We start from the raw sequence: 17596 nt of genomic DNA on the forward strand, positions 1-17596 counted from the left end.
CCATTGAAGACTGCCTTTACCAACTTAGCTACAGCCAGTCCAGATTATGGTTGAACGTGCAAAATAGATGGTAGCCTCTACTTAAAGAGGAGAACTGCAAACTCCAAACAATTCTAATATTTTATTGTTTAAATGTTGTGTTTTCCTGGCAGCTGTTAGGCACAGATATGCAAACATTGAGGACTCTTTGTTTTTGTTGGAGTTGGAGTGTGAGTAACCATGCGTCTGGCCATGTTGTCCAGATGTTGTGGTACAATAAGAATATGCAATTAGTAACTTGCATAACACTTTATGAGGAAATTTAAAGCTTAATTTTAAGGGGTCACAGTTGCCCATAGTCTACTGGCTATTAAATCATAAAGCTCTGTTGTTGTTCTTTTTTGTTCTGCTAAACGGTTAAACAAAATATAACAGAAAACTAAGAGGATGTGAAGTTTTGGTTCATAAAAATACTTGCTGAGATAATCCGCCTGCATATCTGCTGAATATATAAACCCTTCTCACGGTATGCTGTGCCAATTAGCCCTGACTTCTCTTTATGCTGATAATCTGCATTCTGATGTTGGTTCCTCTCTTTGCTTTTCAATCTTTCCTTTTAATCTCATTTTAGCCATAATAGGCCATGTGTGGGGAGGATTGCTTTTAATATACTAGAACATGACAGCTTCAAAGCCACTGTAGCTCCTGTCTATTTGTAGTACTTGGATTCTTATAGTGAAGCACATTCATTAACAAAAACCTCTCCACACACCTGCCTCAATACTGTCTCTAAGCATCTTGTTCTAAAGTGATTAATTGTACATGTGTGGGCACTGTACTTGTGTAATATGGCATTTTGAGTCTAGTGACGATGAAGTGTTGGTTATCTTCCTCATTAAAGCATATGGTGTATAAAGGCGGCAAAACATTCATGCCCTCCCTAAAAGCACGGCCCACTGAGGATCAGGCAGGGGGCCTCTGAGGCCCGTCTACCTGCGTTAAAGAGGGATGTGGTGTCTCCAGCAAACAGATGGAGAAATCACTGTGACAGGTTCAAAGATGAGATTTTTGGATGATGCTGCCTGCAGTAGATTGCTCTCTAATCACACCATCTGAGGCAGATTGAAAAGACCTGGGTAGTCTGAAACTGCTCCTGCAGGCCCAGCCTATTATGGGCTCCCACAATTATAGACATCCTCCTCCTCCACTCACTGGCTGGTGTTTTAGTGTTCAGTCTTTGAATGGGAGTGCTTGTCTGTGTGGGAAGGTCATTTTGAAATTTCCACAGGTTTTCAGTCAAGAAATACATATTCATTGAAAAAAACTGTATACATTTTAATTTCAGAACAGGATATACAATTTTTCATGTGACTTCATGTTTTTGACTTATTTGCAGCTTATTTGCAAGCTTCAGGCATCTAGATGGTTGTTCCAACAGCTGCGTGTGATTGACAACTGAGAGCTTCTGCATTTGTGGCGTGCTGACTGACTGTCATTGTGTAGCATCTCACTACTTTAGGACAAAGACATTGGTTCTGGGTTGAAGAACAAATGTGTTGTGTTGTTCTGTATTTTTGGTGCATGTTCTTCAATACCTTACAAGTCTTCAGCAGCTCCTGCATACTCTGTCTGCCTATGTTATGAACTTCTTTTGTTGCATCTTATATTTAAATTTGAATCATGTAGAACTGTAGCTACTAATGCGCCATAAAAATGATGGGACTAAGAAACAGCTAATGACCTCATTGTTGCTAACCTGATGTTCTACAATCTTGTGCATTCAAAATGAGTGTGAGTAATGAGAATGATAAAAACGCTTTAATAAGTGCACCGACATGAGCAGATTAGTTACTTAAGCTCTCATTTGATGTTTTAGTGATGCTTCATTTCCACTGTCTGTGTCAGCTTATGCTGCTGAGTTGTTGGCGAACCAAAGATAGCTTTAAAATCAGATTAGCAAAAAGGAGCATGTCAGGGTGCACATTTTGTGTAACATATCTAATTCATTCCTGATGCAAACTTAGCTAAATCTTGGCATGTGGCTCTATATAGAAGTGCCACGGGCGAGTAGAATCCCTTTTTGAACAGTTTGTGTGAAGTTTTTTCCAATCTCTGCTGATGTCACCCTTGAATGGAAGCACATTTATTCTCAGTCTCAAAGACTTTGAGAGAGTAAAAAAAAGATAAAGAGCAAGAGAAAAAGATAAAGTTGGAGTTGGTCAGACATGCAGTACAATACCTATGAGAAAACCCCCCAAAAAGAGAGCACTCATAAATCAGTTTCTACTCTACAAAAAACTGCCCCAAGAATCGAATGTATAATATTTCATATTGTTTATCCACAGATACACTAGGTACAGTACTTTATCAAGATTAATAGATTTATTCTTCTACCCAGAATGGTGGTAGGACAATCGACACTACTGCTGATGTACAGTGACTGTCCTGTTCTGCAGAAAGAGACAGAGAATTGTCCTCATGGATGAATGAGGTTCATTCCTGGGTCGTTTTCCTTCACTCTTCCTTCACTTTGATATGGTGATAAAGCACCAACACACTGAACTGCTACAACATTCATGGAACCTGGCTGGCTGATCGTGTATGGACAAGAACAAAACAACGATGTCCCGTTCATGACATTTCACTGATATAAATTCGTAAAAAACCACAGCACTTTAAAAAAATAACCAACCATGTTGCTGTCAGATTTAAATTTGGATGATCTTTAAATATTTAAAACTGGATTGCATATGATATACAACTGAATATTATATTAACATTTCTTTCCAAGCAACTAAAATGTCAGTGTTTAGCTTTGTTTGTTCAAGTTTATCATTACTATAAGTGACAGAAGCCGAATATTTTATCCATTACTTTTATCTAACCTGTTTATTAAAGTGTTGCCCTTTGTTTGCTTTATCTGTTTTAAACATTTATCCATTACATATAAATCTGTTTTAACCATATCCCTTACTTGAAGTAACCTCTGAGCCCTAACCATTAATACTTTTACTATCACCTTATTGATAGTTTTTACACAGTCAGTATGTTAATATGTATTTTTAATTAATGAAATCATTAGTGTTTTTTTTTTCAAACTAATCAAATTGTGAAATAGTTTTTTAATGTACCCACTGGTAACTATGGTTCAAGTGCGAAGTAACATAGGCCGAGAAGAATGCATATGAGATTTCGATCGAGCATGCTTATCAGTTTACACAAACACATTCATCTTTCAAGCCACACAAAACTGTTGATGGCAGGTCATAAGTACCTGCCAAAAAGCCCCTTTTACATGATGAATGCACTAGGTGTGCAGCACAATGATGCATTTTCATAAACACAAAATGGAGTAGGGCATGTCCGCGCCTCGTTTATGTTCCCCGACCTCCAAGTGTAATTGAAATGACTTAGAATGACAGTAGTGCTACTTAATTCATTCAGTCATGCTAGAGCAGCCTGCACAGATGCACACACACAATACACACCTTTGCGTAAGTTTAATCCGCAAGGCCAGGAGAGACATGGGTAAAGGTTACATTTTTTTCCCACTATGACAGCCAATGTCAAAGTGCCCTTGAGCAAAAAGGGTCGACACAGCACCTCCTTTAAGTAAAAGAAGCATGAGTGTCGGAGAGGAAAGCACAAAGAAAACAGTTCCCATATCGAATTATTTGCACTCTTTGACCCAAAATCTCTCTGTGATATTTAGCTATGGCAATTAGCACCTGATTTTACCATGCTGAGCATGAAACAACTCAACACCTGGAATTCCTTTAGCTGTCTATGAGGTCATGTTATCTATCATCATGGAGTATAAGAACATCCTTAGTGAAACATTATTTACAAAGTCCAAGTGCACCTTGATCTATAAAATCATCTTATATATTTAAACACTGCAGTGATAAAACTGAATGTTCACAATGTGCTCTTTGTTGTTAAGAGTATATCAGAATTATTGATTCAGTTCACTGGAAACTTCTGTCTTTAGTGCTGGTTATCTACTGTTTAGTTAACTGTGTTCATACTGTAAGTGAGCTTTAATTTGGAACTAGTCTACTAGGGCCACTGTACTGTCACTTCTTACTCTAAAAGCCACTTACCGTCTTCCAAATGTGATCTTTTTATGTGAAATCAATTTTTATGTACCTTGCACCTGAGTAAACATCTTTAAAGGTCTTCCAAAACTGTCAACTAACATTTAATCATTGTATTCAATTATAATCAAAGATATTTTTGACGTTTGGTCTTTTCTTGTAGTCTGAACCAAATATGTAACCTTTGAAGAAGATTACTAATAATGTGACTTAATTTGCTTCTTGTGCCTCAAATGGCTTCTTCCTAACAATTTGTAGTGACCCAGTCTCAGTCAAAATGCATTAAAAAACACAGCTCAGTTTTCGAAAGCAAAAGAAGATGATGACAGAAGATGAAGCATAACACATTTCTTCTCATTATTGAGAAGAAAATGAATGTGATACAAATGGTCTACTAAAGGACCAAGGCAAACCTTTGTGAGTTCAGCAATAATGTTACAAGCTAAAAAGCAGAGTAGCCCAAGTTGTTTTCGCATTTAATAGTTTGGCATCATTGATTGTTCTGCACAGCTGCATTTATTATGCAGTCACAGTCAAAGTAATGAACGACCATGTAGGATTATGAAAGCAGACAGAAGTTATTTTCTCGCATTAAACTTTATATAATGAAACAACAGATTCAATATATGCCACATTACACTTGACAGAGCTCACACATTCAGTGGGTTGCCTCAAGTAAATACCCCGACATAGCTGACCATAACCTTGGAGTTATGTGAAACAATTGCATTTCATGTGGAGGTAATACTTTTTCCATGGGCATCTGGAAGGTTTCGCTATTGCCTTTTTCAATCTCTTTGAATATGAACAAGGCTTTAAATCTGGCATTTGAACAACTAATTAGGTATGTGTCTACCACACAGCAGACCTCTCAGCAGCACAGCATGTCAGCTATTAGGGCTTTAGATGCAGCCAAATCACCTCTGAGCACACAGACACAGACACTGACACCGAGACACACTACCCAGCCTGACTAATGTAGCTGATCGAGAGCAAATTCTTTCTCTAATGAATCAATCTGATCTCTGCAATTTGAACTGTAAAATTGTTATTTTGTTAGTTCATAGTTTTACGGAGGCTTTTGAAATGGCCTGAAATCACACGAGAGGCAGTAGATGTCCGAGAAATATGTCCTTATTCACTGATAAACGTCCACATCCTTTTTTTTGCAGACAAGTTGACAGCAATTGGTTTTCTACTTAAGCAGTTAGATATTTGCACAACTGTGTCCACTGATTTGGATGGGGACCTCACATCTTTCTGTCCGTATCAGTTGAAAGAAGCTCTTGTGCAATGCTTTTATTGGATAGTTTGGGGGTTAACTATCTTGTCTAGGGACACTTTGACATATGTCTTGCCTTAAACCACCAGAGAAATATACGGTATAATATACAGAGAAATATACAAAGTGACCGATCTAGAAAAGATTTAGACTGAGGGAGATTTACAGCACCGCCTTCATCATTTTTACGAATGGCTGCGTCCAGAATGTTCAGAAGTGCAAACTCAGAGATAAAAGGCAAAAGATGTCCAAGGGCAAGAACTTGTCCAGAAAGCCTAGTTTTTCCAACTCCACATCTGTCCATACTGCTTCATGCCTACATGAACTTCAGCTGTAAGACCTAATTCAGCTCATGAATAAGTGCAGTTATATGTGTGTGTGTGTCTATGTGTGTCCTTGGCCAGAGTTCTGGTTTAGAAAAGACATTGCTAAAATCTGAAAAGGTATAATCCAACCCAAAGACTCTACATCCAGGCATCTGATATCCAATAACAACCTGTATGGGGTTTTAGACAAATCAGATGCCAAACACCTGAGGAGAAGAGGCATTTTTCTTTGGAAGCCAAACAAACCAGTCAGAGCTTTTGCAGTTTCGTGAGAAGAGTTTAGCTGACTTTAAGCTGCAGACAAAGTCTGCAATTTTTTCCTGTTCACTGAATAAAGCTTGAAAGGGAACCTTAAAAGACACAGAAGTAAAGAGTGAATAGAAAGATGTCTGAATCTACATACCCTCACAGTGATGAACTTCTTTAATGAGGCCAGTGCATTTGAGAACAGTGGTGTGTTCTTGTAAGACACCACTGCTAAACATCCACCTGTGAGCTGAAAAAAACTTTAAAAGTGCATTTTAATTATATACTTAGTTTCGTACATATTTCCACAGTGACAGGATTTTAATAGTTTTGGCTCTGTACACCACCACTGCTGTTTCAACTATAGATTGGCAGCTTTAATTTAAGGGTTTGTTCAAAAATACTGGATGAACCATGTAGGAAATGCGTTCATAGGCTCCAAAATTGAGTGCCTGGAAATATTTGGACAATTGGCTGCTCAGCTGTTCAATGGCCAGGTTTGTGTTTTCCCACATTAGTTAGTTTACAAGTATGTAGATAAAAGCTTTAGAGTTGATTTTAAGTGGGATGTTTGCCATTTGCATTTTGGATCTGTTGTTAACTGTTAGGATGACATCCAAAGAACTGCAAGACGTCATTAGCCCAAAAAAAATCAAAACAAACTCATTAAAGGAGACAGCAAAAACATTAGGAGTGGCCAAATCAACTATGTTATACACTTTTAAAAGTAAAAAACACACATAGTGTTGCCGTGAACATCTTGAACATGTCATTCACACCATATGTATCCATATGGTGGATGACAAAAGATTTCTTTCCCCAGTGTGGAAAAACACTTTGGCAGGATCAAGAATACCCTTTAGGAGCTGGATGTTTGTGTGCCAATGCCAACAACTCAGCAAACTCAGTAAATGCAGAGGATTTACTGCAAGGTGTGATCTACTGCTAAGTCTGAAATCAAAAAACTCAACATGAAACACTCCCAAAAACCAGCAAAAAACTAAAGACTGCTCAGTAAAGGCCTTGTAGAGCAGAACTAGGGAAGAAGCCCGGAATCTGGTCTTGTGAGGTCCAGACTTCATTAAATGCAAATAATTTGCAACAAGTTTTTAAACAGAAAATTTAATTTATAACTATTTTAGTCCAATTTTTTTTTTAGTCTCCAAAAATAGTGATCAATACATTGAAATGACCGTAATAATTCTCGTATTTCCTACTAAACCTTTAAAAAGAACCTGACATTGAAAGTTTCACTATCCAAATATATTTGAAATTGACTGTATTTTCCTTCATTTGTAACCAGTAGGAACATCTATTAGAACATATAAAGCAGAGTAAAGAAGCTCTCCTGCAACTGTAAATTGACCATGATAAGCACAAATGACACATTCAGTACTGACTTTCTCTCATGTCACACAGTGTATGTAGTTGTCTCCAATGAAACTGAAGACTTTCCATGACAGGTTGTATGAGAGGATCAGAAGTGTCTCTGTGTCCTGAAGTACAGAGAACTGCATTTTCCATCTTCTTGCTGCACAGTAGTTCCATTAACCAGTTTTCAAGTTAAATCTGTAGCTTCTTTTTAATGATTAAACTTTAAGAAAACTGGACACTATTTGACACTGGGGTGTATTTCTGTGTTCACTATGAAACTTTCTAAACCCGTGGACAGAGTCCACATAGTGCAGCTGCTCATTTGATCATTTACAGTTAAAGCCTGGACAGTGTCAGGCTTCACAATGACCTGAGGAAAATCCAGGACTGACTTAAATGTTCTCGTCATTGCATTGGTGGGTTAACAGACAGAGCGCCGCAGGCTGTGCTTTAATGAAGGATTCTGTGGCTCTGAAATACAAACCCCTATTTCCAAATGATTTTCAAATGATTTCAAACCTAAGCCAGAAACATTTCTCAAAAGGAGCATGTTGACCATTATTTCTTCATTTAACAACACGGTCAATTTTTGAGAACTGAGGAGATCAGTTGCTGTAATAGCATCCCATTCTCGCTTGGTACGGGATTTTACCTCGTAAAACTTTGTGCCTCATAACGCTCCAAATGTTGTCAATAGATGACAGTTCTGGACATGAATAAGTTTAACCCCCAAATTCAAATTTTGATTCCTCAGACCACAGGGCACTTTCCACTTCACCAGTCTGTCTTTAATGAGCTCAGGTTCAGAGTCGGCTGTGGCATTTTTGGTTGGAGGTTTTTGCCTTTCTGAAGGCAGCTATGAACTGTGTATAATGACCATCATTTTCAGAGGTGGTCCTGAGCCTATACAATAATTTCTACAACAGTATTGTGTCGGTTTTTAGTGCAGTATTCCCTGAGGGCCTGAATGTCTTATTGATTATAAAGCATTAGTAAATATTTTTTTTAACTCTAGCATGGAAAAAGATTTTCATTGAATAATGTAATGAGGCAAAACTCCAGGACGGAAGACAGATTAGACAGAATTAATGTTCCCCATACTTTATATTGTGATCAGCCTCAGCCGTACTTTGTGTTGTGTTCTAATTAACAAATATAGACATGCTTAAATTCTAAGTAGGATGGTGACTATAATAAATATTGTCCAATACTTGCTGAACATTATATCATTCTGAACATGTAAATACCATCTGTGGATTTAGTTTAAAGCACCGCTTTAAGGTGGGAGCTTTGTTGTAAACTTGTTAAAACAGGGGAACAGCAAATTCAATGCTCCTGTGCACTGGCCTTTCTGGAGCATTTTCTTTATCTGATTTCAATGATAACTTTGTTTTTATTGTACACGACTTTGCAAAAACAGTCAAAGCAGCTGAATTCTGAGCAGTAAGGTCTATTCTGTGGGTGGTATTATGTCTACAGTAAACACCATCACATCTAAAATGCTATGAAGCAAGACACTGAACCCTAACCTGCCTGGGGGATGCGGCACTGCAGGCCATCCAAAGCTCTCTAAACCAATCTGTACTGTATGCGTGCAGGGCAGTGAGTGCAGCTATGAGGAATATTTAGAAGAAAATCGTTAATTTTAAAACTTTATAGGGTTATGCTGAAACTTTGACAGCTTTTATATCATGCCATGGTATGTTTTAGTGGAGCAGCCGAGGCTGCTTTGAACACCCATGAACTTTGACAGTGTAGTTGATTTAAAATGATACTGGTTTACATAAAACAACCAACATTATATGTTTTTTTTTTTTAAAACATTTTCATTCTCCCCTCTTATGACGAAGCTGCTGTTGAGTTATTTTAAGCCTCATTAATAACCCACTTTTCTGTGTATATATATATATATATATATATATATATATATATACACACATATATATATATATATATACACACACACACACGGAGCTGTATCACTGCTGTAACTTTGTCTAATTTCTTTTCTTTGGGAGGAGAGACAAGCTGAGTGTGAGCAAAAGACAAAGGGATTTGAAGTGTTCATTCTAAAGTAATTGGAACTCCTTAACTGAGGATAGAGTATGCGAATTATTGAAGAAGCCAATTACCTCAGCACATCAAACTGTTTAACAGTATTTGACTTTTCCACGAGCAGAGATTATTCCATTACACCAGAGGAAATGTTTAATGTTTTTTTGAGAATAAGGATGTCTACGCTGAGCTGATAGTTGGGTACATTTCAAAATCTTTTGCCTACTAAGTCATGCAAGCACTTTTGTTTAGCAGTTCTACCGTCTGCATACTATCTTATTCTTTCATTTTTAGTCTGCTGAAAGTAAAAATAGTAAAACTATTCAAAAAAATAAAAAGTCAAAAATAAAAGTACTCAATTTGCAAGAATAATGTGTCTTATATTAAAACTGCATAATGTAACTTTTGGCACATATATTGAAAATATAAACATCCTTCATAACATATCTTACTGTGGAGAGTTGCTTTCAATGCCTTTTGTGACACAGATTCACAGAACATTAAAGGCAGAGATATTCCACTCTGAAGGTTTTTCGCCCTTTTCACAGGCTTTGACACAGTGTCAGTATTTGATGCACTGGGTGGACTGATTTAGTTTAATGGTAAGAGTCTTATGCTACAGCTGGATTGATATCCAACTGTTGCATATTGTGGCTTTGTTGAATTAGAACTTTGATGAATGAATATGGAGTTCATGGCTGCAATTAATGATTGTTTTCTATATTAATTAATCCCACAATTATGTTCTTGAAAATAATGAATAACTGATTTATCAGCAAAAACCATGTGAAAATAGTGATCACCTACTGTAGTGTCAAAGATCTATAATGTACAATACACGATGATGGAAAGTAATGAAAAACAGAATTTGTCTTACCTTGTACTAGCTGTTATGTTCTGTACAGTGTTAACTGTACTGTTTTTTGTTGTGAAAGAAAAACAAAAAACTAAATCAGAATTGACAATTACTAATTGTCACATATAGCCACATCTCCTTTGAGTTGGTAAGTTCACACATACCAAGTTTAAATTTATCAACCCAAGAGTTCCCACAAATGAATTGTAATATCTTGTATTCTAGTTAAAGCTTTAAAGCCACTGTTTTTATAAAAGTCTGTGTAAAAGTTGTAAGGAGAACCTGGTGTGATCTAACCCCATGATTGTGATAAAAATTGTTTGCCAAGCTGATAAACAATTCAATGTTCAGTTCAGTGGAGCTCAGGTTAATCTGATTACTAGAGAACTGTAAGTCTTTTCAGTGTCAAGTTACCAGGTTGTAATGGTGTTGGTCACAAAGAGTTCGTCCACTGTTGATAGGGTTTTTGCTCTACTGAGCACTAAATATAATTGATAAAACTACTATTAAATGAAACATTTTTCTGTGATGTTGATCATATGAAGTGAATGTTGCACGACCTCTCTAAAAAAAAAAAAAACCTTTTAGTGAACAAATGCATGCTTTTTACACCTAAGACCCATTCTCATATTTACAGAATTTGCTTAAAAGGTGGCCTCTAAATCATACTATTTTTGTAAAAGATTTTCTAAAAATTTTTAAGCATTAGACAAACTTGTGTACCTATAATATACTGGCAAGTATATAGCTAGTTAAGTTTGATCTATCATTGATAAATATATAGGAATTTGGAACAAAAAATAAAAATGAAAACACTGATGGTCCATGTGGGATGTCTATTTCATGGCATAAATACTATAAAATACAAGCTGTATTATTTTCCTGAGAAGCTCCAAGAATAAAACATGAACATACCCTGAACAGTAACACCCCTCTTCTTCCTCCATGGGCGTAGGACTGAACAATCATAGAGCCGCGTATGAATGCTTACCAAACTCTAAATTTATTCATGATGTTCCGCTGGAAATGCCCGGGAATCAATCACTACTTTCCCAGTAGCCTGTCTCCCCTGCCCCCGTCATTTCTGTGGAGCTTTGACTTTGGGGAAAAGAAGCTCGTAGAGAAACAGAAGAGAGAGAGAAAATGGCCAGCGGACAAAAAATGAGAGAACTCATTGATCCTGGGGTTGGAATTAGTTATCACAAAGTATGGTTTCTCAGTGGTGCATTAGCAGGTAGATGCTGGGAAACATTTCTTTCAGTTATGAGCACAGTATTTGGAACTAGTACATTCTGCTAAGAGAAAAATAACATAGTAGCTTGACATATGAAACAATGGCTGTTTTATTTTGAGTATCAAGAATTAAAGTCTTGCCAAGGCTGACACACAAAGCGTCACGTTTTGTATTAAGGGTCGACCCAAGTGCAAGAAGACGAAAAGAATTGTGGCAAGAAAACAAAATTTATAGAACAATAGGGAAAGAAAAGACAAGGTAAGAGTAACAGAAACTCGCTCCAACGAGGAGGATGAAAACTAGCTCGGTTGCAGACAGGTAATGTACGGCTCAAGACAAAAATCAAATTCAGACAACAGGAGATTAACATGAACCTGAATGGTAAGTCAAAGACTGTGGATAGGAGTATTCATACGTGAATTTACAGAGACTACATGCAAACCAAAAACATGCACACAGAAAAATAACTAGGAGACAGGATGAGAAACAGACTGAACCTCAGACCAAATAATCAGGCAGAATCAGAAGCTGGGCATACAACAAGAAGCATTGATGACAAGAATCTGGCAGGGAACTGTGCGTAGAGCTGTGTCTAAATGTGGAGGGGAACAGGTGAAACTAATCAGAAGTGATGAGGTGTGTGAAGTGGCTGAGATCACAATAGGACAGGAAAGACTGGCTACAAAATAAAAGTCTGGGACAGGAAGTGTAGCTGGGTAAATGTGACAAAATGCAGTCCAAGGCTAAATCATGACACACAGCCACCCAACCAAATACCTTTAGGTAAACGTTTGTGACTAACCAAGTGCATTTATTTATTCACCTAATTCCTCCCTTTGTCTTTGTCTGAATTATTTATGTGTCTGTGTCTATTGAGGTTGCGACCTTTGTCAGTGTTTGCCGTGTTATGTGTCACTGCACTAATTAAAGAAGAAAACTGAGAGAAAAAGAAAGAGGCAAGGTGATGAAGATGAGAGGGTGAGCAGGCACTGCCCACTGTACCTGGGATAGCATTAAACTTACATCCCTGTTTTGTCCAACGTAAACAGTATAGCCGCCCACCCCCCATTTTCACTGACATACATCATACATCATTATACATTATATAGAATTAGTTGTGATGCTATAATACCTCGACACAGAGCATGGTTAACAATTTCATATGCAAATTCTTAAAGGTAAAGTTATTAGTAAGTATAGCTGTATTCCCACATTGATTCCTCTGTGTCCCACTGCTGTTAAGTCTTTTTCTTTTAGGCATGTAAATTCCAAAGAAACAAGTACCTCTTAAAGCTGAAAAACCTTTTAGTGGCTCTACTGGGGGATGTGCAGAGTTCAGAAGGTGTCTGGTTGACTCGGACTAAGCCCCTCTCCTCAACCCTTTGGTGTCTTACAGTATCTACCTCAAGTAGCCAATTAGGAGGAATAAGAAATGCATCATCAAGTCTGTATGGAGCCAACTGTGTGACCGGCTCCTCTGTCCAGCTTGGATCCAATTACCATAAGGGAACAGGGAGTTGTTTAATCACAGACTGTGGCTAACAGACAGACAGAAATAAAGAATCAGTGCTGGTTTTCAAGGACGTGAGAGCAGCAGATAATCAGATGGATGCCACAGTGTCACTTCCAACCTGTCTTAATATCTCCGTATTTTACATTTCCTCTCAGTCTCAATCTGCTCTCTTCTGTGTCAGTTGCTGTATGAATAGAATCTTTAAAAGTCTAATGACATGATGAAATGTAGCTCTTTCAAATCTGGGAAAACCCACGGGAAACTGAAAGCTTACCTGGGGTAAAATTGACACAGATGATACATATTTATTACATGTGGTGGTCCTTCTCAAATCTTTGGAGATAAACACAGAAGGGTATTTATGCATGCACAAAGCACAATTAATCTGTTTTTTTTTCTAACTCCTACAATTCAGCCTGCTTTGTCCCCCCCTCCTTATCTCTTGCATTACATCAGCAGTTTACTCAGTTGGATCCCAACCTTTTCTATATGGATTTCCTCTGAGACTCCAGTACTCAGTTCTTAACAAGCACAAAAGCAGGAACGGTATGTCAGCCTGAAGCTCCCTGTAGGCCAGCTGTGCCTGAGGTCAGGAACAAAGAAAACATTACAGATTGTACAGCAAAATACAAGCACATCAGCTGATTTTGTCAATAAATAATACATTAGCATTGGGATTCTCATACAGGCAAACTTGTCAATTTGTTCCCTCTTAATATAAGTTGCATGCAGTTGTTGGCTAAACCCCTCCCTTGAAGAGCGACTGTCCAATCACAGATTAAGTCTGTCCTAAATTTGATTCAATATGGGTAAATTCTTTTTTTTTTTTACTTTAATTAATGTTTAATTTGCTAAACACAATGGTAGTCCTCATCCTCAAAGCCATTACTCTTATAAAATGAATTTGACAGGTACTCTTCAGTCTCTGGAGGCTCTTTCTAAAAGCAGTCAATAAATAAGGACTAGCACCTATGTAACTTGTGAAGAGGTTCATTTTTAAATTTTTTTGTGAGCTGCTGTCCCGGCAACCATCAGGTATGTTCACTCCTTTGGTTTAAAAGAAACTTGCTTTTTCATTTTTGTGGTTGTTGTGTTTATGAACTAATACCTTAAACAAGCTGAGCCCACTGCTGCCAGTTAATGTGTGTCATGCCATTCTGCCACCAGATGTCTTCTGACTCTGTCTCCACCTGCAAACATACATGTGTTCAATTCTCCCTGATGACTTGCTTAGTATCAAGTCCTGCCAGCTTCTCCTTGGTCCTTGCCAGTTCATTTGTTAAGCTTCCAGGCTGCATGATTAAACAAATTTTGCCCGTTTCCCCTGTTGCATTGTGTAACCTGTTTTTGGACTATTTACTTATGTATTTGGATTCACACTTTGTTTTTCTGGACTTTGTCTCCCAACTGGTTCCACTAGGACTGTTTGCCACATGCTTGGATGATTTGCCGTATTCACCTCTGCAGGTTTTGGACTGCCTCCCGTTCCCCTGACCGGTTTGTAATCTGGTTGGACTCTGTCAGGTGAAAGTTACTCTTATTGCATCTGCTTTCTATTTATTCTGTCTGAATTTGGGCAATTTTGGCCACAACACTTAAAATAGTGTAGGCTATGTTTAATAGTAGCAGTGATGTTAAGGATTATGTGTTTCAATTGTGTTTTTTTGACGTATTGTCTTTTTTCAGTAAATACTTTGGTTTGTTAACTCTATGCTGTGCTTTATCTGTCCTGATCTAATACATAGACCTGAAGTTTAAAAAAACACTTTTGCATGAGATATGTTAGCCAATATGCAGGTAGTGTGGATAGCGAGACTATTAAAATAGTAGCATACTGGCTGCATGACACGCATGCGCAATATGTTTGCAGAAACAGTATAACAGCAAATGTGCCACAGTAGTTGTAAATTGCCTTAGCTGTGTGAGAATGGAGAACCTGACAGGTCGTAGAGCTAATTTTATATAAGATTTAGCTCAGGATTGGGAGCAAATGTGTCAGGAAACTGCAGTGCAGTGGAGAAGTTAACAGGTTTGACTGTATGGGTACTAAAATTTGTATTTTTATTTTATTTTTATTTTTTATTTTTTAATCTCTCATATATTTATTGCTCTGCAAGCTGGAAAGTGCTGACTAGCACCGACTGTACAGCCTACACACTAAGAAGGAGACACAACCCTAAGGAGTTCAGTGACATGAGTTACTTGCGAGTCAACAACTCAGCCTGAGAAACATTTGGATTGGCATGAGCGTATTTCATCTTGAAACTTCTCCCTCTCTGTGACTCAGGGCAAATTTTGGAGACATTGAACCAGCTCCTTTGCATTACTGTAACTTCAAATCGAACTTCTCACTTCTCACTTCATCCTCCGGAACATTTGATGTTTATCTTTCCTTTTTCTTCAGTTCTATGTCAAAAGCCCCCGAAGACATCAAATGATCAGGTGTAAGAAGTAGGACTTATGTTTAGTTAATATTGTGCATGAAGGAAAGAGAGGTAAAAGGAAAAGCAAGGCGCCCCAGGCATCAGTGGAGACTTTAATCATAATCTGTGACGTGAGGATTGCAGGGAGGGCTTTTGAAGGATCTATTGTTCGTCTCTGAAGGGTCTGGGCATAAACAAACAAGATGACGACAAGTGTTGGTAATCACACCATTGACTCTCTCTCACCCTTTCCTCCATCTGAAAATTCACTGACAGAACACGCACAACAACTCTGAGTGATGGCTACGAACCAGGCACATTTCTTGTTAAGTGAACTATTGCTGCAGAAAAAAACATATTTTGCTTGTTCCTACACAATGCCATCTCTTGACTTATTAAAGTAAATTCCACCGGATGTCTTTATTACTTTTGAATAAATTACAATTACAATACAACAATACAAACTACAATATAAATGTAGTTGGTCCATGAGAGTAGTTCTTCTCTCGCAGCTCTGTAACTCAAGATCCTTTGCATTAATCTTTGCATTGCCAATTTAAAAGAATAAAAATCCCTAATGGTTAAAATTAATGGCCTTTTCTTCTTTCTAAGGCATAGAAAACTCCAAACTGTAGAGAAGTAAAAAGCTGATGCTGCACTATTATGTTTAGCTTTGAATTGGATTTCACCTCTAGCCTGGAGACACAGAAGTGAGAGATGTAATTGAAGGCCTTTCAGATTAATACATTTCGTAGTTTTAGGCTTTTGCAGAAAGTTGGTTTTAGAAAAGACCAAAGATTGATTTGTTTATTGCAGTGGAATGAGTCTTCATAAATCCAAGCTACCATTATAGTAAAATGCTTCTGCAGCTTGTCTTTTAAGAATTATTATTTCTGGATTATCCACAGACAACACTGTATTTGTTATTAACAATTTAATGTGCAATTTAAATGACTGTATATTTACACTGAAGATAAAGTATCTCAAGGTTTTTTTTTTTTGGTTGACTGAGATGGAAAAGTATTGAGAAACCAATAGTGACAATGGAGCAGTGAAAACAGAACTGACTAAGATGTTCACTGAAAAGACAAAAGATTACTGCTGATGAAAGACATCAGATCTACGAGAACTGATGAGGATATTTTAAAATGTATTTCTGGGGGGATATTAAGCTTTTAAAAATGAATACATGAAGCAAACTACATAATTTCAAGATGTCAAAGGCAACGTAAAACTATAAGAGTGAGAATATGTTGATATATGAATTGATTCAGGAAAAATGTTGATTATTATAGCGCTCTGTTTTCATGGGTCCAGTGTCCTGAGTGTCCCTAGTCAACCAACTGCACATGTGTGAGATCTCTGGTTGAACTGTGGTGATTCAGATTATTTTGTTTTAAAGACAATTTGAACAAACATTTTGGAATTTTGAAACATGCGGAACTGTGTGTGTGGCCCGGGGTGTTTGAAATTTTTGGACGACAACAGAGTCTGCAGAGCATGAAGGATTAAACTAATCAGGTTGCAGGCTGACACCCACTTGAGGCAACTCATTGCTTTGATGGACATTGTTGGAAATGGAACCGATTTAGAAAATGACCAATGTATGTTTGAATTTGTGATTGTTTACATTTTTATTCAATACATAAAAATACATAATAATTAAATACATAAATATGAAGCTCATTTACATGCGTTGTGAAGTTGTTTTTTTGCTGTTGCTTTGGCTCTATTGATGCTTTGGTGCTCTTGTGATGAAACGTATTTATTTAAACTATGAACATTAAGAGAGAAGTGCATTGAGATGAGAGAAACAAATTCAGACCATTAATCATGACAGCTGATTGTGGTCTGCATTGCGAACACCTCAAATTGCTTTCCTCTCTGTGACATTCTCATTACCACCTCTCTCTTGTCTGTCTTTCTCTCTCTGTTTCCCTCTCACTGTTTTCCTCTTTCCTATTCGCTTCTGTATGTGACTGGATTTGCAAAGCAGCCGTGGCAGAGAGCGAGATGGTCTGTTTCTTCCAGAAGAAAAAGCACTTGCCTCAAAACAATAATTCACTGTCAATAATATAGTAGTTAAAAAGTAATTGCACTCGCTTCACAGGACGTCAGTTGTCATTAACATAAATGATAGAAAATTGAGTTCTGAAACTGCAGCTGCTGTTAACAAGAAAACGCTTTGATGGTTTGGAACCACGCACACAT

At 37.5% G+C, this 17596-nt stretch overlaps 1 long non-coding RNA gene across 1 annotated transcript; it reads left to right on the forward strand.

Moving 5' to 3' along the window:
• The first annotated feature begins 13823 nt into the window (after window positions 1-13823).
• LOC137101949 (uncharacterized) lies at window positions 13824-17065 on the forward strand. The gene is made up of 3 exons (XR_010911128.1): window positions 13824-13997; window positions 14383-14486; window positions 15080-17065. It is a non-coding gene; the product is annotated as an uncharacterized lncRNA (long non-coding RNA).
• Window positions 17066-17596: the final 531 nt, after the last annotated feature.

The sequence above is a fragment of the Channa argus genome, chromosome 16, assembly GCF_033026475.1.
Source record: "Channa argus isolate prfri chromosome 16, Channa argus male v1.0, whole genome shotgun sequence".
NCBI classification, from domain to species: domain Eukaryota; kingdom Metazoa; phylum Chordata; class Actinopteri; order Anabantiformes; family Channidae; genus Channa; species Channa argus.